The 21,095-nt window shown below is 37.2% G+C and overlaps 1 protein-coding gene across 50 annotated transcripts in view; it reads right to left on the bottom strand.

Moving 5' to 3' along the window:
• HNRNPC (heterogeneous nuclear ribonucleoprotein C) overlaps nt 1-21,095 on the bottom strand; it is a 44,787-nt gene that overhangs the window by 23,382 nt on the left and 310 nt on the right. For 4 of the 50 annotated variants that reach the window (XM_069595860.1, XM_069595872.1, XM_069595881.1 and 1 more), the window contains exons 2-5: nt 20,487-20,531; nt 16,374-16,537; nt 16,016-16,041; nt 15,310-15,407 (exon numbers count right to left, since the gene is read on the bottom strand). The exons of 4 other annotated variants lie outside the window; for them this stretch is intronic. The gene's annotated coding sequence lies outside the window, so the exon portion shown is untranslated. Of the gene's footprint in view, nt 1-15,302; nt 15,485-16,015; nt 16,042-16,373; nt 16,538-20,486; nt 20,532-21,095 lie in introns of all 50 variants that reach the window. 42 more of the 50 variants (XM_069595861.1, XM_069595874.1, XM_069595883.1 and 39 more) reach the window with 15 other exon arrangements.

Below are 21,095 nucleotides of genomic sequence, written 5' to 3'. Positions count from 1 at the left end.
GAGTAGACGCTACAGGGTTTTTGCTTTATAATAATTCATTAAGCTGGTTTTTTTTTTTTAAAGACAAATAGAAATGAAATAGACCTAAATGAGTATATTTGAGAGTGCCTCATGGGTCATATGGAGAAGGAAATGGCAACCCACGCCAGTACCCTTGCCTGGAAAATCCAATGGACAGAAAAGCCTGGTAGGCTACAGTCCATGGGGTCGCAAAGAGTTGGACATGACTGAGTGACTTCACTTCACTTCACATGGGTCATAGAAGTTTACATTTTGGAGTCACCCTTATAGGACAAGTCAATTTCTCCTAACTTTTTAAAGATGGTAAGTAAATAAAAGCACACAGAATAAAAAATACATCATAATCAATTTCTTTCCTAAAATTAGTTTCAAAGATTAAAACTAAAGAGGGAAATATTTCTGAAATGACTCTTTGGTTACTCTGTAAACTGTTTAAACTCAGTAACAGACATCAAGTGGTTTCCAGAAAAGCAGAATCCCATCACCGTATAAACAGAAAAAGATTGAGTATTTCCCTAGAGGTTACAGGGTGGTGGAATTCAAACCTCTACTTAATGGATGCATACACATGTATGTGCTTGCTATCTTTTCACCCCAGGTTATTTTCACAATTTTTTATCATCAAAGAATTACTAAGATTGGCGAGTAAAAGTCAAAACCAAAAATGCTGAGTTACTTGATTACACCAAAGGATGTATGTGTCCATTTGATTATGTTTTATGTTGAAGCAATAAAAGCAATGAGTGGCTCTATCAAGGATAAGAACTGCTCAAGATTCATGGATACAGAAGTGTGTTTCTATCACCAATGCTACCACATCAGTCATATCCTAAACCGAAACTCACGAAATCTACATCACGTAGATTTGGAATGGAGTTGGAATACAAGCTACCCTGTCAATTAATTTATTTTCAACTGTTCATCCTCAAGTTTGAGTTATGGTGTGCAACTCTCATATGCCTAAAGCAGTTTAAAGACGGTGTCACTAGATGGCAGCAATGAGTTGACAAATTTTTTAAATGATAGCCATCTTGAATCCAAAGACTTCCTATCTCACACTGTCACAATTTATCAAGTTTCTCAGTACCTCTTAGATACTATAAATTTCTCTGCCTACCTAGAGCAACATCACCTGATCTAAACTGCTTTCCTTTAACACACTTAAGCTCCTCTTTTGCCCCTTAAGTCCCTTTCACACTACTTTCCTGTTATTCTTCCCCACCCCATCATATTCTCTGCTTCCTGTCTTCATTGCATTCATCAACTATTTCCCTCTGGTCTGCTTCAGCAGGCAACAATAAACTGCCCATGTCTGCAAAAAGTTGGCCAGTGTACAGCTGGCCCTCCCTATCTGCAGATTCTGCATCTGTAGATCTAAACAATCATGGATCAAAAAATATTATGTGGGGAAATTATTTATTATATAAAGTTCCAAAACCCCAAACTTGAATTTGCTGCACATCATTTATATAACATTTACACTATATTTCCTTTTTAAACTCAGGTATGTTTTATTTTCAGAACATTTTCAACAGTAGAATATATGAACTGGCACAGAGCAGGTACTGCTTTGTTTATGCAAGCAGCCAGTCAGCCACTGTCTTTAAATGAATTAACTGTAATGTGTAATACCCCACTAAGCACTGTATTTGGTGCTTCTTACACATACTGATTTTCCTTTTTTTGGAATATAGTTGCTTTACACTGCTGTGTAGCAAAGTGAATCATCTATAACGTGTACAAAGAGCCCCTTTTCTGGATTTCCTTCCCATTTAGGTCACCAGAGAGCACCAAGTAGGGTTTCCTGTGTTACACAGTTAAGTTCTCATTAATTATCTATTTTATACATAGTAGTGCATATATGTTAATCCCAATCTACCAGTTCACCTCCCCTTCCCCCAGAGTATCCATGTTTGTTCTCTATGTCTGTGTCTCTGCTTCCTCTTTTAAGATAAGATCATTTATACTATTTTTCTAGATTCCATACACATGCATTAACATATAAATTTATTTTTTACATTGTATTTTCTTTACAACTATTTATACTACATTAAGGTATTATTAATATAAGTAATTATAATATTATATTTGATAGTATAAGTAATCTAGAAACAATTCAAAGTATATGAGAAGATGTGTATAGATTATATGCAAATACAGATGGTATATATAAAACACACCATTTTATACAAGGGACTTGAGCATCCCAGAATTTGGTTATCTGCCAGGGTCCTAGAATCAATCTTCCTAGAACACCAAGCGACTGTAATTTGCTCATTCCCAAAGCTAATTATGTATCAAAACACAGACATAGTCCCAAGGTAAAGACTATCATGTAAAGACTATTAACATGAAAAAATAGCACATGGTGGTATTTTCAGGCCACAAGAATACCAAATTGACCGTTTTAAGTTAAGCTATATAGAACTGAATCACTTCATTGTACATCTGAAACTAATACAACACTGTCAATCAACTATACTTCCAGAACCAACTATAAAAATATTAACACTGAAAAACAAAAACAGATTAAAAGTAAAAATGGTACCCCACAGCCATCCAAACAAACGTTAGGGACCAATCTCACTCTACACGCCAGAAGTATCATAACTGTCAAAACAGTAAGACAAAATGGTCCCTCCAAAAGAGGAGCAACAAAAAAGGGGAATAAAATAATAAACCATTAACATGAAGAAGCGTTGGATTCCAAGTATGACTATTAACTAAAATTAAAAAAGTACCTCTACTACTGTAGAAATATGAGTCACCACTTATATGAAGTGATCTAACATTATATGCTTCCTGTTTGACAAAATAAATGTATGTCACCTAAGCAATATTCTTAGTAAAATATTTGGCTTGAATCGATACAACAGGGAAACAATCAGATTGCAAGTCTGTGGGGACATTATACAACACAACTTGTTAGGACTCCTCAAGAGTAGGAAGATTAAGAAAGCAACACCATGGGAAAGAGATCTTTTCTGTGAAAACAAGAGAAATTTAATGTAGATTGTGTAAGAGAGAATACTGAATCAGTGTTTGCCTTGTTGCAGTTCCCATCTCAAGTATCACGCCTGTAACTTTAATATCATTCAGGAGGGGACAAAAACACAGATCAAACATGGTACATTTAGACAGTTGTTACCAGAACAAGCACAGGAAGGCTGAGACAAGAATGGCTTATTTTACAAAAGTACACATTATCTGTTCAAGTTTTTTCTTTTTTTTAAGAACCTATTCCAGCAAATGGAAAAGAAATATATACCACATCATACTCTTGAGCAAGTTCCCCTAAAAATAGTTTTTTCTGTCAGATATGCAGAATGATCACCCAGTGGGGCAGAGGAGGAAACTGGCACTAACACTGCTGTAACTAAGTAAAACTAGTGCATGTTTCTGTAAGCTCATCTGAAAATCCTTTGTAAAGCTACTCCAGCAAAATGTTAAAGCTAAGTGCTAAGCAATGGGGAGGTCAATAAATTTGTACTAATTAAGCAACTGATGACATTAAATAAATTTCAGGTAATCCTATTTTGGAATGGAAAGAGAAAAGATGTTTTGTAAATTCCTGGACAAAGAAGTAAAAAAAGATTAGCTTTTTAACAAAAACATGTTGCAGAAAGTTTACATACTGGTAAAGATGTTAAAAGAATATACAACATATATAGAGGTTAGATGTCCTTTTCATTATAGGGGACTGAGCAACTGAACTAAACTGATAGAGGTTAGACAGATACATCTATAGCTACTGAGACAGGAAAAATGGATCAAAACATTAAAATATTGGTAATGGTTATCTCTGAGTGCTGATGCTGTTAGGTAAATATTTTCTCTCTCTGCATGTCTCCAAGTTTTAATAAGTATTTCATAATAATTAAAGAGGACTGTTCCTGTCTAAGTATAGTGAAACAGACCTCAATGACAAAAAAAACCTAAATCACATAGATCAATGTCCCCAAATTCAAAAGATGATTAATCATTAAACTTCTTGAATTGCCACTGAAGTCAAGGAACTCACAACCTGGAAAAGATACTCAATTCTAAAACTTAACAGGCTCTGAACTCCATTCTAGATGCTACCCAGATGTTATCATGTCTGCCATCTTTAGCACTGTCAATATCTGTAGAATTCACTGTTAAGTGCAAGGCTCTGCATTTCACATACTCTTCTATCTAATTCATAGTCCTTGGTTCCAACCTGAAGAAAATTTCAAACTTTGATTTTGTTGTGTGAAGTATTAACAATCTCTCCCAATTCTCCAGATTTTTTCAACATACTATAAGCAGGTTCATCTGTCATTTTAAAGTTTAGTAAGATTAAGTCTTTGATTGTGTGAAAGTCAAAGTTGCTCAGTCCTGTCCAACTCTGTGACCCCATGGACTGTAGCCCATCAGGCTCCTCTGTCCATGAAATTCTCCAGGCCAGTATACTGGAGTGAGTAGCTGTTTCCTCTCCAGGGGATCTTCCCAACCCAGGCCTCCCGCACTGCAGGCGGATTTTTTATCATCTGAGCCACCAGGGAAACCCAAGAATACTGGAGTGGGTGGGTAGCTTATCCCTTCTCCAGCGGATCTTCCCGACCCAGGAACTGAACTGTGGTCTCCTGCATTGCAGGCAGATTCTTTACCAGCTGAGCTACTGTGTGGATCACAACCAACTGGAAAATTCTTAAAGAGATGGGAATACCAGATCACCTGACCTGTCTCCTGAGAAAGCTGTATGTAGGTCAAAAAGCAGCAGTTAGAAGTCGGCATGAACAACAAACTGATTCAAAATTGGGAAAGGAGTATGTCAAGGCTGTATGCTGTCACCCTGCTTATTTAACTTGCATGAAGAGTACATTATGAGAAATGCTGAACATCACAAGCTGGAATCAAGATTGCCAGAATTATCAACAACTTCAGATATGCAGATACTACCCTAGTGAAAGAGGCAGAAAGTGAAGAGGAACTAGAGTCTCTTGATGAGGATGAAAGAAAAAGTGAAAAAGCTGACTTAAACTCAACATTCAAAAAGCGAAGATCATGGCATCTGGTCCCATCACTTCAAGGCAAACAGAAGAGGAAAAAGTGCAAACAGTGACAGATTTTACTTTCTTGAGCTCCAAAATCACTGTGGATGGTAACTGTAGCCACAAAATTTAAAAGATGCTTGCTCCTTGGAAGAAAGGCTATGACAAACCTAGACAGCGTATTAAAAAGCAGAGACATCACTTTGCGGACAAAGGTCCATATAATCAAAGCTATGGTTTTTTCAGTAGTCATATATGGATGTGACAGCTGGACCATAAAGGCAGCTGAGTGCTGAAAAACTGATGCTTCTGAACTGTGGTGTTGGAGAAGACTCTTGAGAGTCCTTTGGAGTGCAAGGGGATCAAACCAGTCAATCCTAAAGGAAATCAACCCTGAATATTTATTGGAAGGACTGATGCTGAAGATCCACTACTCTGGCTACCTGATAATACGAGATGACTCACTGGAAAAGACTGTAATGGTGGAAAGATTAAAGCCAGGAGAACAGGTAACAGAGGATGAGATGGCTGGATGGCACCACCGACTCAATGGACATGAGTTTGAGCAAACTGGGAGAGAGTGAAGGACAGGGAAGCCTGGTATGCTGTGGTCCACGGGGTTGCAAAGAGTCAGACATGACTTAGCGACCGAACAACGAAGATTAACACAATTTTCTTTCAGAAGTTTTTTTATGCCATATTTTAGTTTTGAAATGATAAGATTATCTATCCCCAGTCATGCCATGCCCATTGTGACTGAACTACATTTAAATTACTACTTTAACTACATTTAAATTAACTAACTTTGACATGAGAACTTTCTGAATAGAAAATACCAAAAAAAGAGACATTCCCATACTAAAATATACCCTAATTAAAAAGCAAAAAAACTGATGAATGTGTGCAATACGTATCTGTCCACAACAATTTAAGTTACTACTGTATATTAAAAAATAAAGACATTCCAATTTCAAACTTAACCACATAAGTGGCGTGGACTTCCCTCTAGAAAGCCAATCCCTTCAAACACCAGATACTTCAATCATAAAGTGAGTATCATTGAAAGCACTTTTCTCATAGGATAGGTATGAGGTGTTAAGATACAGAAAACACTGAACATGGTGCCTGGCACACAGCAAGTGTAGCCACTGCAGCTGCTCTTACTACTACATCATTTTCTATTATTGGTACATACCAATAAAAAGTGGGACACAGACACAAGGACACAAGAGGTGATTAAAAGCTAAACCAAACACTATACCTACCAAACAAGTAGAAATATTTTAAACTGAAATTTTCACATGTTATTTCTGACAGTATGAACAGGTAACAGTATATTCAGAAGTGGACTATTTTATCAAAGCCTTAAAATTGTACATGTTCTTAAAAAAAAACCTCATGCATATTCCGTAACTCAATAATCTTACCTCTGAGGACTTATCTGAAGGAATCAAGGATGTGGATATATTACAGTGAAAAATTAGAAAATAAAACACATAATATGAGACTAAATGAATTTCAGTACAACAGTCTAACTGGAAACAAGCAACAACTTAAAAAAAAAAAATAATTTATTGGGAATTCTGTCAGTCCAGAGGTTAAGAATCCATACTTCCACTGGAGGGGGTACAAGCTCATCACTGGCTGGGGAAATAAGACCCTGCAAGCTGCATGGCACAGCCAAAATTATATATAATAATAATAAAATAACTTGATACCAAGAGATTTTCAAGACGTTAAGCATACACAATACATATATTATCTAGAAGACTACGCACTAAAGTGCTAAGACATCTCAGGATACGGTAAGATCATGAGGTTTTAGAATACTCTTTTCTCCCAATCTTTCTTTAATATTGTAACAGTTTCTTAACTTTTTTTGTTCTGTAAAGATAGTTTCATGCTACCCTGGAATTTAATGATTATATGGCCTGGTGTAGTCATCAATGCTTTTCTATAAATTTCTTGACAGAAGTTAGAAAAGTTGAGTGCTTCCCCTCCTTAATGCAATTCAGAACTATGTAAAATCGAGGAAATGGGCATCTTTAGGACAACAAAACTTTCACTAGATGTTGCATTCTGTAATTTGGTGTTTCTCATTCTATGTCTGTTAGCAGTCCCGACACACAGATATTAGGTATAATTCCCTGTGTACATGTGCTTAGTTGCCTTCAGTCATGTTCAATGCATGTGACAGAATGCAATGCAGCCTGCCAGGCTCCTCTGTCCATGGGATTCTCCAGGGAAAAATACTAAAATGTGTCGCTATGCCCTCCTCCAGGGAATCTTCCTGACCCAGGGATCAAACCTTACAGGGATTCCCTGGTGGCTCAGATGGTAAAGTGTCTGCCTGCAATGCAGGAGACCCAGGTTCAATTCCTGAGTCGGGATGATCCCCTGGAGAAGGAAATGGCAATGCACTCCAGCACTCTTGCCTGGAAAATCCCATGGACGGAGGAACCTGATAGGCTACAGTCTTACATCTAAGCTGCACTGGCAGGCAGGTTCTTCACCAACAATGCCGCCTATATTTACTAAACAGTAAATCCTTGCTTATCTATTTTATGTTTAGTAGTTTCTACCAGTTAATTCCATACTCTTATTAATGTGTCCTCCTCACCCATCATTAAATGTTAAGTCACCTCTATTCTATGAGTGTTACATCACACTTTACGGAGAGGGGAAAAATACAGCATTTAAAAACCTATCATATTCTTAACTAGAACAACTTCTATACAGGAAAACTCCCCATCAACAACTGTTTCCTCAGAATATTTTAAACCATTTGAAAAAAAGTTCCTGAATCTGTAAGCATTAGGAGTATGTAAGAGACTGCTTTTCATAGCAAAAAAATTACTTCAGTAAGGTCAATAATCTTGACTGTTTTCAGCAAAACATTTGAGAAAAAGCAAACACAGCAATCTAGGTGAAAGAAATTCATTATTGTTTTGTTATGTCTCAAAAGCTGGGAGAAGAAAAAAATGGTCATAACTTAAGAGCCACCTTGACCTGCAAAGTTACATTTTTCAAATGTTTCAGCTATCATTTATTGCCGAGAAATAATTACACATTGGTCACATTATATATGATTTCCCTAAGAGCTCAGATAATTCAAAATACACACATTTCAGGATGGCATGTATATCTGATTACTAGCTTAAGTGGCTCAGACATTTATTCAGATTGCTTGATGGAAATTACTTGATTTTTAATTCTATTTGGGAAGAGTCATTATTCAAAATTTGTACATAAGAGTCATCTTTAATACTGCATTATCTCAAATTTACATAAAATGTGGCTACTTTATGACCCTCAGCTATGCTCCCCGAAGAGCAAAAACACTTGTCAGAAAGTCTATTAAAATTTCCAATTCCCAAGTAATAAAAAGGAGTGAAAGGGTAGGACATTGTATTCTGTATTTCTAAGAAGCTTCCAGATAATGATAATGATATGCTACTGCTGTGGATCACAGTCTGAATAGCAAGGGTCAACAATACTTACACATAAGACTTCATTATCTTGTAGAAAGCTTCAATGTTATCAGTGAACTCAAACTGAACCTTTAGTAACAACAAATAAACTTTTTAAAGTCCCACCAGGAGACAAAATCAGGGGAAAAAAAATCAAGACTTTTCAGATTTTGCAAAGATAATACTATAGTTTTGCTATGTAACAGCGAGTGGGATCTGGGCAAGCATCCAGCTACCAGATTTAATACATTAACATTTCTGCAATAATACATAAGCATAGTCACTAAATATAACAAAGACTATAAATAATCTCATGTCAGTTGAAGTCAGGTTCTGTGATCAAACTTGATGAAAAACTGTCACAGATTTCTGAATTGAGAACAGAAGATCTGATGGTACAACAAAATAATTTTTAATAAGCAAACCCAACTTAAAGTTACTACATCATTCTCCATCTCTCAGATCCAAGCAACTAACACACAATCCCAGAATTTAGCAGTAAAATGTGTATGTGTGCTAAGTTGCTTCAGTCGTGTCTGTTTGCGACCCTATCGACTATAGCCTGCCAGGCTGCTCTGTCCATGGCATTCTCCAAGCAAGAATACTGGAGTGGATTGCCATTTCTTCCTCCAGGGGACCTTCGTAACACAGGGATTGAACCAGAGTTTCTTACGTCTCATGCATTGGCAGGCAGGTTCTTTACCACTAGCGCCACTTGGGAAGCCCAAAATGTATATTAAGTACGGCAAATTCCATCTTTTGCTAGCCTGAAAACTCAATTTTATCACACGTGAGGATAATCATTACCAAGCTTCTCACTCAAAATTTTACACTTATCTCTGATTAATAGAAGTTTCCAAATTCTAGGAAGGAATAAGCAAAACATAACACCTAAGCAAAAAAAGTCATCCAAGTTACCATTTCCATAGAAAAAACACAACTAGAGAATGCCTTATTCAGCCCTCAGAGTAGTACCTTAGGGTCTTCAAATATATTACATGTTTCTGTGTGTTAAGAGTCCTTATCTTTCAAAGAAACACTGAAATAGCTATAGATGAAATAAATCAATTATTTACTTCAAAATAACATGAAGGGAAGGGAATGGATGCAGGTATAGATAAAAACAAGATTACCCCCAATTTGCCAAAGCTGGACAAGTTCCTAGCAATTAACCTGGCAGCAGCTTTTTACTCAGAAAATGTATTAACTCTTTAAACATTGTTACTCTTCAATTAATAGACTTATCAAACACGAAAACATTTAAATTTCAGGAGCAAACCCTGAAACATAATGAAAAAGACTCAAGAAATTAACAAAATTAGAAGTCAAATATTAGTGGTCACTTACATTAGTAAATTATTTTTACCTTTTTCAGAGAGCAACCTAGATTGAAGCTTTTAAAACATGCATGCTCTTGAAGTTATACTTCTAGGGCTTAATTCTAAGCAAATAACTAAGGGTTATTCACAAAACCTTAGCTGTAATACTGTTCAATTGCTTTTAAAAGGAAAAACCTAAGAACTCAACAATAGAGTACGCAATAGTAAGCAAGAACATTGTGTAAGTATGCAATGTAATACTATGCAGTTATTAAAATCTTTAGGAGAGCTGTATCTAATAACATCTTATATTGATGTTACGTTCATGCTGGGGGAAAAAAAAAAAAAAAAGACTACTTAAATGTATGTCTCATATGTAGGGAGCCTTCCAGGTGGTTTGGTGGTAGATAATCCGCCTGCCAATGCAGGAGAGGCAGGTTCAATCCCTGGGTCAGGAAGAGCCGGTGGAGGAGGAAAGGGCAACCCATTCCAGTATTCTTGCCTGGGAAATCCCATAGACAGGAGTCATATGTAGGATATTGCTTTTTCAAAAGCATACATACACAAAAAAAAGAAAAATAAGAAAAAGTCTGAAAGGACACATCAAAACTTTCATTCTGGATGGGTAAGTACGCCTTTTTGATGGGCCTCCATTGCATTTTCTAAATTTTATATGTACATGCATTGCTTAATTTGGATTAAGGCTAAAATAAAGATGGGGGTAACTTCTTTTAAAATCCGCATCAATCAAGTCATCTGATTAATCTTCCTTTTAAATTCTTAGTAAAACTACATCTTAACACAAACCATTAATTCCAACACAGGAAGCCAACAAACTTTCAAGGATTAACAAGGGAAATTTTTTCCTTGGAAAGCACACTTTACTACCTCAATTTTAGCTGTAAAGTTTCTTAAAGTTATCACAAAACTACTAAGGCAAAGACACTATGGTTACACAATTTTCAGAATTCAGAATTTAGTAAGAGGACTAAGGCAGATTTTTCATTTAACATGTACTCAACTATTCCTAAATGTTATTCCAGACAAGTTAGAAAAGCCTAAGACTGGTTCAATGAATTTCCAGGGAGTTGTATTAGTTCTGAAACCAACTCAAAAGCCATAGGTTAATCTAAACAATAAACAGGAAGAGTATTTCAGAAAGGTCAAACTGGAATCAGATTAGATAGGAAGAAAAACTCAGATGCCCTTTAATCTACTATTTATGTGTGCTCAGTCGTGTCTGACTCTTTGAGACTCCACAGATGAAGCCCACCAGGTTCCTCTGTCCACAGAATTTTCCAGGCAAGAGTACTGGAGTGGATTGCCACTTCCTAGTCCAGGGGATCTCCCCAACCCAAGGATGGAACCTGTGTCTCCTCCATTTGCAGGCAGATTCTTGACCACTGAGTCACCTAGGAAGCCCTTAGTCTACTGTGTTAGTTCCTTAGTCATGCCCAACTCTTTTCAACCCCATGGACTGTAGCCCACCAGACTCCTCTGTCCATGAGATTTTCCAGGCAAGGATACTGGAGTGGGTTGCCATTTCCTTTCCTATGGCTACTGCTTAAAAATAGCTATGTATTCCCAGTAGAGAATAAATCCTTAAAAAATGACAAAGTTCTTTCAAATTTTTATTAAAGCTCCATCACCAGCAATACATCAGCCTACATCCTCAAATGCTAATGGGACTCATTCCATCACAGGCAAACCTAATTTAAGCCTGCTTTTACAACTAAAAAAAGTCGCTTACTAAACTACCACAGAAGCCAGTTATGCTATTTATATTCAGACATAAAGTCAAAGAGCTGAAGTATATTGACAATAAGGAGTTTTAGGTTTAATTAGAAGCAAAATACTGTTGTGTTGCTCAATAATGGTCTTTGAACACACAAAGCAAGTTTCCTTCTAACCCTAAGTCCTTCCCGCTTGTCCAGAAGTAATCCATCAATGGTGTTTCACGTTTATTTTTCCAGATATTTCTCTGTATCTTACACAGAAGAAAATAAACTTCTATAATATGTGAGCTGATGAAAAGTGCTAAAGAGCAGTTAGAAGGCTAAGTGAGAGAAAACACTGAGGTGATGACCTTTGAGTAAGAACGAAAATGAACTGAGGAATCCAACCTGTCTGGGGAAGAAAACCCACCCACCCCCCACCCCCCCGCAGCCCCCGCCCAAAAAGGCTTCTGAGGTAGGAACATTTAGTATATCCAAATCTCAGTTAAGGAGGCCAGTGTGGCTGAAGCAGAGTAGCATACAATTAACGAGGAGGAGGTGTGTAACAGATCATACAGCACATCCTGTAAATCGCAATACAATTCTGACTTGAATGCTGAACTAGGCAGCTATTAAAGTGAGTTTCAAACCAGAAACTCAGGTAATACATTTTCAAACATTATTATTTTAACAGGATCAATCTAGCTACCACACACTGGGGTGGAGGTATAAAAGAAATATAAATCTATTGCAATAATGTGCCAAAGACAAATGATGACTTGAAATTGGATCAAGTCACAGCAGAATGAGTGGTGAATCCTGGTTATAATTTAAAGGCAGAAATGACAGTGTTTTCTACAATGCCAAAGATGAGGTATGAGAGAAAAAAAAAGTCAAGGATGGCTAACCAAAGTCTGGCTTGACATGAAAACACCAGTTTCATTAACTGAAATGGGCAACACTGCAGAAGAAACTGGTTTGAGAAAAGAGCAGGAGCCCAGTTTTGGACTTTTAAACTAATACATACTTAACACTCACGGAAGCTGTCAGGTGGGTAACTGGATAGCGACAATAAAGAGAAGTCCAGGCTGGTGATATATGTTTGGGCATCATCAGCTTATAGATAGTATAGAAAACCATGTGACTGAATGAAATGACCCAGGGAAGTGTGAGTAGAAAAGTGAAGTGGAAGAACTGAACCACAGAGCTAAGTGGGAGAAGGAATAGCCAATAAAACCTGGAAGCTAAGTAAAAAATAGTTTTAAAAAGTGGCAGCTCAACTGGTTTAATCATACCAAAAAGCATGATAAGGATTGAAAGGACCACTGGATTTAGCAAATCCCTCTGGGTTACACATTTTTAAAAACCATAAATTATACGATTACTTTTTTCTCCCAACTCTCAACAGGGATGTTAGAAAAATAACTTTCTAAAGCCTAACTAAATATCCTCTTCAAACTCTTGTTCATTAATACACACAAAGAAATCTCATTTGAAAAACCAGGCCAAGTACCCTCAGGCCTAGGATTACCTTCTTCAAAAGATGAATAGATAGTGGCCTATTTTAACAAGTCTTCTAACCTAGTCTTTAGTCCTACTTACACTTAGTCTTCATTACTAACATTACCCACACAACTGCCAAAAGGAAATTTCAATAAAGTAACCAGATCTCTCCAATCTCCAAAGTCCTCAAACAAATTCCTATTGTGTCTGAAGCAATCTAGATATTAAACATGGGCCCATATACTATGCTTGGTTCTCGCCTACCTTTCCAACTTCATGTCTTTTCTCTGTATTCCTGGTGACTTATTTTATAGTAGGATTTCTTGCACTGAGGCCAACTCCCTCCTACCCAACCCACCCTCACCCATCTGGGCTTTCTAAGATAATCCAACTTCTGACCTCAATTTCAACATAAGCCAGCTCCTAAGGTCTCTTTGCTGGCAGCACCCTTTCACTGCCATATCTGTATCTGGCTCCCTGAACTATCATCTCTTTTCCTTCATGGGTCTAGACTGTGAAAGTGCTATTCTTTTCTCTCTCCTCTCAATGGTCTATAATACTCAAGAGGGCAAGAGACAGTATGTTTTGTTCACCTGTATATGCCCAAGCCTAGTGGTGATTTTCAGATAAGCACTCAAATGTTTAATAACAACATTTCTAACTTGAAAGCTGGGAATCTTCCCAAATCTGTCACTCTTCATATCACAGCCACCACCAAATCCTAAATTTAATGGTTCCTAATCCCAGTACCATTGCTTTTGGCAGTGATATTTGCCCAGTGAACTGGCCAGTAAAGCCAGTTCATTATTCTTCCCTCTATTCCAGTTTCTTACTTATCACCTACTCCAATCTCATTCTCCTCTATGGCCATTTCCTCATGGCTATTACAATGACATTTCTAAAAATGAAAATCTGGTATCATTCCTCAGTTCAGAATCTTTTAATAGTCATCAGTTTCTGGATAAAGTACAAATTTCTTGGCGTGGTATTAAAATTTTTATAATCTGGCCATAACTCTCTAAAAGCCTTTCCTGACCTCTTTTAAGAGTCAATGAGGTGCCCATCTAGTGCACAGTTCTATAGGCTCTGTGCCTACCTTTAACCACAGTGACATTATATCAGCCATCCGTCTCTCTCAAAAGGTTATGAGTCCCTGAAGAACCATTATACTTTGTTGCATTCCGCAAACCAGAAGAACATGACCCGAAAAATAATGGATTTGTAAAAGGGTATCAATAAAACCTGGACCTAAAAGAAAATTTTCCATTCCTCTTCCAGGTAACCTCACAACATTTTACTTAATTTTCTGCCAGTTTGCTTTCCTTTGAAGCTGCCTTCAGTTTTCACTTTAACTAGATTTTACTTTCAATAGGAGTAAGGGGAGGGGTCAAGTATGTGATCCACTCCAGTACACACAGCTAAGTATACCTTTAAAAGCCACTCTACTTCTCCCCTGGCCTTACTCCAGCTCAATATTAAAGCAACTCTCAAGTGAATTATCAAAACGTTTCACCGTTGTCAGTAAATTATTACTGTGTGTTAGTCACTCAGTTGCATCCTACTCTCTGCGATTTCTACAGGTTGCTATTATTTTTAACACTTTGACTATCCACATCCTTATTAATCTCTGCATTTTTCTTGTGAACACAGTCGATTCCCTAATATGTAGCTGGGCCAGAAGTAATCACTGAAAAAGAGGTCAATCCTTGATCTTTCCTGGTCTGGATACAGAGATTATACAGATTTTCCTGGTGAGGTTAAAAAGTCTATTTATCCTTTTCTTTTAAAAAAATCTTCCAGTCAGATAGCATTTCAATATCATAGCATGTTTCCTGTGGGTTGATTCATGCTAAATTTTAATGATAAAAAAGCCTAAATAGAATAGAATCCAAATTTATTGTCACAATCTAAAGATTACTCTAAATGACAGAAAATGTTTACTAATTTGCAATAACCTAAGAAAAAATGAACACCTAACATTTTTGTCTTGCTGATCACTAAAACATGTCATTTTCATTCTAAAATATATGTAAACTTCAGCTGCTCTTTGCTTTATGAAAAACCCTCAGCACCCCAAGTTTGACACTCATAATTCCATTAGTATAAAAAACCCTGAAGGGTCCTTCCTTAGGAAGCATCTTTTGAGATACACACACAAAAGCCTAACCTAAACATTTCCAGAAGCTATCACCTGCACCACATCAACTTAAACAGGTGTTATTTCCTAGTCTTTCCAATGAAACCAAGTGGACCTCACACCTCTTACCATCACCCAGGAAGGGTGTGCATCTGTTCCGAAGGCCCCCCTGGCTCCAGGTCATCCTGGCTGCTGCTGCTCCAGGCTGGGCATCCATGTTGCTGCAGCTTGTGGTTTGTGATGATGGGTAGTGTACAGGAAAAGCAGGATGGGATTTCAAGGGAAACAGGAGGGGGATGGCTTTCTGAGAAAATGCCATCACCATCATAGGTGTTAAGTAATACCACACACATTTTATTGCAGCACAGTTTAAAAATTTAACAAATGAAAGATTAAAAATAAAAAAAAACAAAAATAAAAAAATAAAAAATACAGACGTCCAGAGATGCTCTAAAACAGTTAAGTTAAAGATCAGGAAAAATAAGGTCACAGACTTAACAGCCAGTAAAATTCTTTCGAGCGTGGGGAAGGGGATAAGGGCAAGGGGGGAGGGTTGGGAGAGAAAAGGTTTATGTGATCAATCCACTTAAAAATGCTAATGCCTTCACTTTCTCTCCCAAGATGTAAAACTCCAAAGTCAATCAGGAGGCCGGAGAAATTCTTAATGAACATTCAGAAAAACTCGATTTTAATCCGGTTAAAAATCATCAGTGTCATTATCATCATCATCATCACCATCATTAAGTATAATAAATAATAGTAACTAGTAACAACAATAAAAAGGAAATCAGCGGAAAGTCAGGAAAAATGTAAAAAAAAAATTGGAATAACTTACTGTAGCTGAAGATCAAAAAAATCTCACTGTAAAAAAACAAAAATAAAAATAGCCCAGATTAGAAAAACGGGAGGTGCAAAAATGTCAAGTCAGTAAAGTTCATTTCTTTTCTCTTTCCAAAAGCAGTTTCCACAAAAACCGCAAGGGTAAAGTTCTCAGTAGCAGACAAGCAAAGCCCTTTCCACATCATCAATCAATCTTAAAAATACACGAGGAAGTAGAGAGGTCAGTTTATGAGAGGCTAAAAGGCTCCTCCTCCTCTAACCCAATTGCTGCAGAAAAAATAGAAATATAAATTTAAAAATTACATCTTAAATCCAAGTCCCGTTTTTGGAAACAATTGAAAAAAAAAAACCACCTGTAAATTTGCCGTAGTGCACACCAAGTTGCATCATTATGTTTAAAATGTCTTTATAAAATCAATTTTGGAATGGGAATGTGTGTGTTCTGGAAGGGTGGGGAAGGGAGGTTAAAAATCAAAGCTGAGCTCCAGTGAGTAGGGATGGGGTTCGCCTTGCTGCCCTGTGAAAGGAGAAGGGACAGATTGAGTCAGAGTTCCTCAGAAATGTTGTGCCCTAAACCCCCAAGACAGAAACATCTGTCCATTTCATGTAACATTCTGGTAAAACATAACATCCCACTGGATGGGGAGAGCCTCTATAGAATTATCCCCTCTACCAGTGACTGGCTTCACAATTCTTCAATGTCAGTAGGGACTATTTTAATTACATATGCACCTGTATTCCCTTAAGGGTCTCAAAAAAATATCCACATTCAAACACTCCTCTTCATAATCAGTTTGGCCAAAGAGAATTTAGAAAAACCAGATAAACAGAGATGAAGTGAGCAAATGTCAAACATCAGAAAGCAGATCTGTGTTTTAAATTTTAGGCCCAGGTAGCTCTTCCTACCATACAAACTGAAGGGGAAGGGTCTACTCTGAAGATACGTACTAAAGATGACATGTAGGCTCAAAACCAATGAGTGGTCAATCTGTAAAACCTGACAGAATCTGTCAGGGAAACAGTTTAAATCAAGAGCACATTAATCCACTCAGTAACAAAATGAAAAGTCAGATGAAGGAAAAAAGATTATTATGGCTACTGACTACACAATGTTAAAAAAAAAAAAACAGGCAAAAAGGTGTTTGTTTCTTTGTGGTCCCACTGTTTACAAATAGTACATACTGCTAATTCCAAGATAGCAATTCTAAGAATCTGATACATACTGTCACAACAGACTGGCTAAGATTTGCAATTAGATTGTAGGTCTTTGAGCAATAAGAATGACTGTACCTGCATTTTAATATTCAGCCATGAGGTTTTATTCTCCTTTCCAAATGTCAGTGAACTAAAAAAAATTAAGCTGAGCTTTTAAAAAGTGTTCCTTAAGTCAATTACAAATTAATGACTAAAGCAATGGAAAAGGTACTATTAAATCTATTTTTGAGAATTAGCAAACCAAATAAGCTTTTACGCTTAGACTGTGTTAAATTTTAACTGATGTGTTAAATGTTACAAATGTACAAACTATTAAAAAAACGTTACAGAAAATGTACAATTATTTGAATGTACATTCAAATATACGTTTTGAATGTGTAAGTTCAGTTATGGTGAGACGTTCAGTTTTCTTCTTTGGAATCACAGCCTGAACTTGGTACTCAATAATGTCAGGATGCTAAATAACTGGTTCAGCTACAAACAAATCCTCTGCAAACATGTTATAAGATTAAAAACTAATGTAAAACATTTACATCTTTCAAATTTAAGAACTTAAGATGTCTTCCAAGATACTATGCTTAATTGATGAGCTACCCCTCATAAAAATGATTAACCAAGTTGATCACCTAATTATAACTTTCGTAACTAATAGTACACCTGTAGTTTATACTTTGTCAAATCTAGATTTGCATACCTTCTTCTAAAGGGGTATTCTCAAAGTGAGGGCTGCCAACCAAGATAGCGTGGCACATACTAGAAATGCACATTAACAGGGTCTACCCCAGACTGACTTTATTAGAAAGTGGTGATGGAGAGCCCAGCAATGTTTTAACCAGCCCTCTTGCTGGTCCTAATGTCTGCTCATGTTTAAGAACCACTGTGCAGAGTTTAATAAGGAATCTCTATCCCCTAATTAGGATCGAAACACAGTAACTCGAAAATTATAACCTACCACACTAAACGCTATACCATAAAGCCCTACAGATATCCCTTTTCCCTTCATAAACCTCAGATTTCCAATGTCTAAGAGAACACATGCAGCTATGCTACATCTTAAAGTTCTGATTTTCACCATAATCAACTATCTAGTAAATCTATTCTGTACAAAATTTTAAGCCTCCCTGGTCCCAATGAGAATGAATGAGTATATATTAAGTATGAGCAAATAATGTTCCCCAAAGACAACTAATTAAATGATCTGAAGACTGAAATACTGTTATTAAGACAGTTAACAGTAATTACTAATATACAAAAACTGCTGTCAACAGTGAAACTATTTCTGTACACTATTTAGCCTTCTGGCAAAAAATCACTTGAATTACAGAAAATAGACATTAAGAGGTAAGAAGTCTAAGTCGCTTCAGTCGTGTCCGACTCTGTGTGACCCCACAGACGGCAGCCCACCAGGCTCCCCTGTCCCTGGGATTCTCCAGGCAAGAACACTGGAGTGGTTTGCCATGTCCTTCTCCAATGCATGAAAGTGAAAAGTGAAAGTGAAGTCGCTCAGTCGTGTCTGACTCTTCTGCGACCCCATGGACTGCAGCCTACCAGGCTCCTTTGCCCATGGGATTTTCCAGGGAAGAGTACTGGGGTGCCATCGCCTTCTCCGTGAGGATAGAGACTACCTTTTTTCCTGTTTCCCTGGTTCGCAATAACAACATCATTCTGGTGGGGAAAGCAGACCAGTTTTTGGCAGCCCTGGTGGGAAAGGCGGATCTTGCATTTACCTAGGTTGGGGGGCAGGAGGACCCTCTGTGGAGGGAATGCTAAACGGGTATACATGAGCAAGACAGGAGGCTTTGGGTTCACACACCCCGTGACAACAGGGCAGGCTGGGCTGGAGGCCTTGCCCTTGAGTTTCTGAAGCCCCAGGGCTCTTGTTAAGATCCCTTATAAATATAAAACTGGATTTCATTAAGTTTAACTGATTTTATAAGCAGCAGGAGGGGAAAAATCCAGTTCTCTTAACTCCTAGACCAGGGTTCTTTCAACTGTCACACTTCCCACTTGACATCTCACACATCCACCAGTTAATATAAATTAATCTTTAAGATTAGAAAAATTAGCTATTTTGGAGCTTATTCCGTGTTTCTAACAGCAATTCCATCCAAAACAAGGTCACACAACTATGCAAAACCCTCTAGAGACCTAATCAGGAATAATGTGTGTTTATATCCTCTACCAAAGAAACAGCAGGAGGCATGAGCATGGGAAACACAGAGTCCTCCAGCTTAAGCCATCCTTCTTAAATCCCTCTTCTCCAGCCAACATGAAAATGTTACTAATGCCTATCTATTTGAAATCAAATCTAGTTATTTCAGATATTAATTTTGTGGCCAAATCATTCCAGATGAGTGATATTAAACTGTTACCTTGGTACATGCTGATCCTATGGAACCCATTTCTAACACCTCAAGGCAAGAAAAGTGCACTTCAAATAATTTCATTTCCATCTAAGAATTTAACCATTCTTAAATACTGATTTCCTACATTTCTCTTTATTTGCCAACAATATTAGGCGTATGATTTCCTAAATTAACCAATTATTGCCCTTTTAAAGTCCATGTGACAATCTAAATGCTTAAGCTTTTATTTTTAAGGCAAAGCTTTTAATTCTATTACAAAATCTATATGCTAAGGGATCGATACATAGCTACCTACAGTAACAGTTTTAGCTTCTGTTCCTAAGGGACAAATTTACCCAGTATGGGCTTAAACTATACTTAACATTACTTTTTGTGAATGTTTGACACATTATGAAAAACAAAATCACCTAAATCTTACACAAAGATTAAAAAAAAGCGATTTCTTGGATAAGTGAATGTGATACTTTGAAACTTATGTAATTTTTAAAAACCTGGCAAAAATTGTTTAGTAATTTTCAGGGCTTAGCAAACAGTAACCACCGTAATACCTGCTTAACAAAAAGCATATAGTTATGCATTTTTGCCAACTTTGGGATGGTCCGGAAAATTAATGCCAGATATCCCGAAAATCAAACTTCACAAAATCTTAGGACTTCACATTAATAAACGCAATACTCATAATCTTTTCCCCAAGAGCAGTTTGGGTATTTCCAGCTACCGCTAGTCCTTGCTGTAATTACTTTTAACATCTACGATTTCAACGGGGAGGTAAAGCCACTTGCCTTAACCTGGAGACCAAATTCCTTACTAGTTCGGCTGATTAATATGACCCAGGCAATCAACACTCATGCCTCGGTTTCTGTCTAAGAAAGATAGTATACCTACCTCAAGCAAGTTCCACTAACTTATATATTTCAAGTGATTTGTAACCTGCAGATAAAAACCCAGCTTTAATTATTACTGTTGATATGTAAATCAGATTACAATTTTTTAAATAAAATTGAAAATATTTCGAGGTTCATCATTTGTTCAGAGAGGCGTAAACTAAAAAGTAATCAGTAAAATATTAAAACTATTGTTTTCATATTTATACCCTGCGGTACGCTCCAGAATTTGGAGGCTTGCGGTACAAAAAATTTCTGCTTGATAAACCTTCCCCATCCCCCACTTAATTTTAAAATTTAACAGGAAGCATCGGCACTACATTAACTTGAACTACATTCATGAGCATCTTTGATCATCCGTTTCACAATCTGAGTCCTCATGGTCACCGAAAATTAAAGGACAGCCGTTAACACAAGAAAGCGAAAAAGAAAAACAGCATTTTCCCTGCCGATTGTGGCCTAGAGGACACTGGGTTAAAAATCTACTCAAGGGCTGCGGCCTAGAAAACTCTCCGCGTAAGATCTAATCCCCCAAACCGGAGAATAAATGGGGGCCTGCTTACTCTACCGAGGGGAGGGTTCCCTCGTCCTCTCTCCCACTCCACCTCGC

The sequence above is a fragment of the Ovis canadensis genome, chromosome 7, assembly GCF_042477335.2.
Source record: "Ovis canadensis isolate MfBH-ARS-UI-01 breed Bighorn chromosome 7, ARS-UI_OviCan_v2, whole genome shotgun sequence".
NCBI classification, from domain to species: Eukaryota; Metazoa; Chordata; class Mammalia; order Artiodactyla; family Bovidae; genus Ovis; species Ovis canadensis.
The sequence above is the reverse complement of the archived record's forward strand: the minus strand, read 5'-3'. Positions and strand labels throughout refer to the sequence as shown.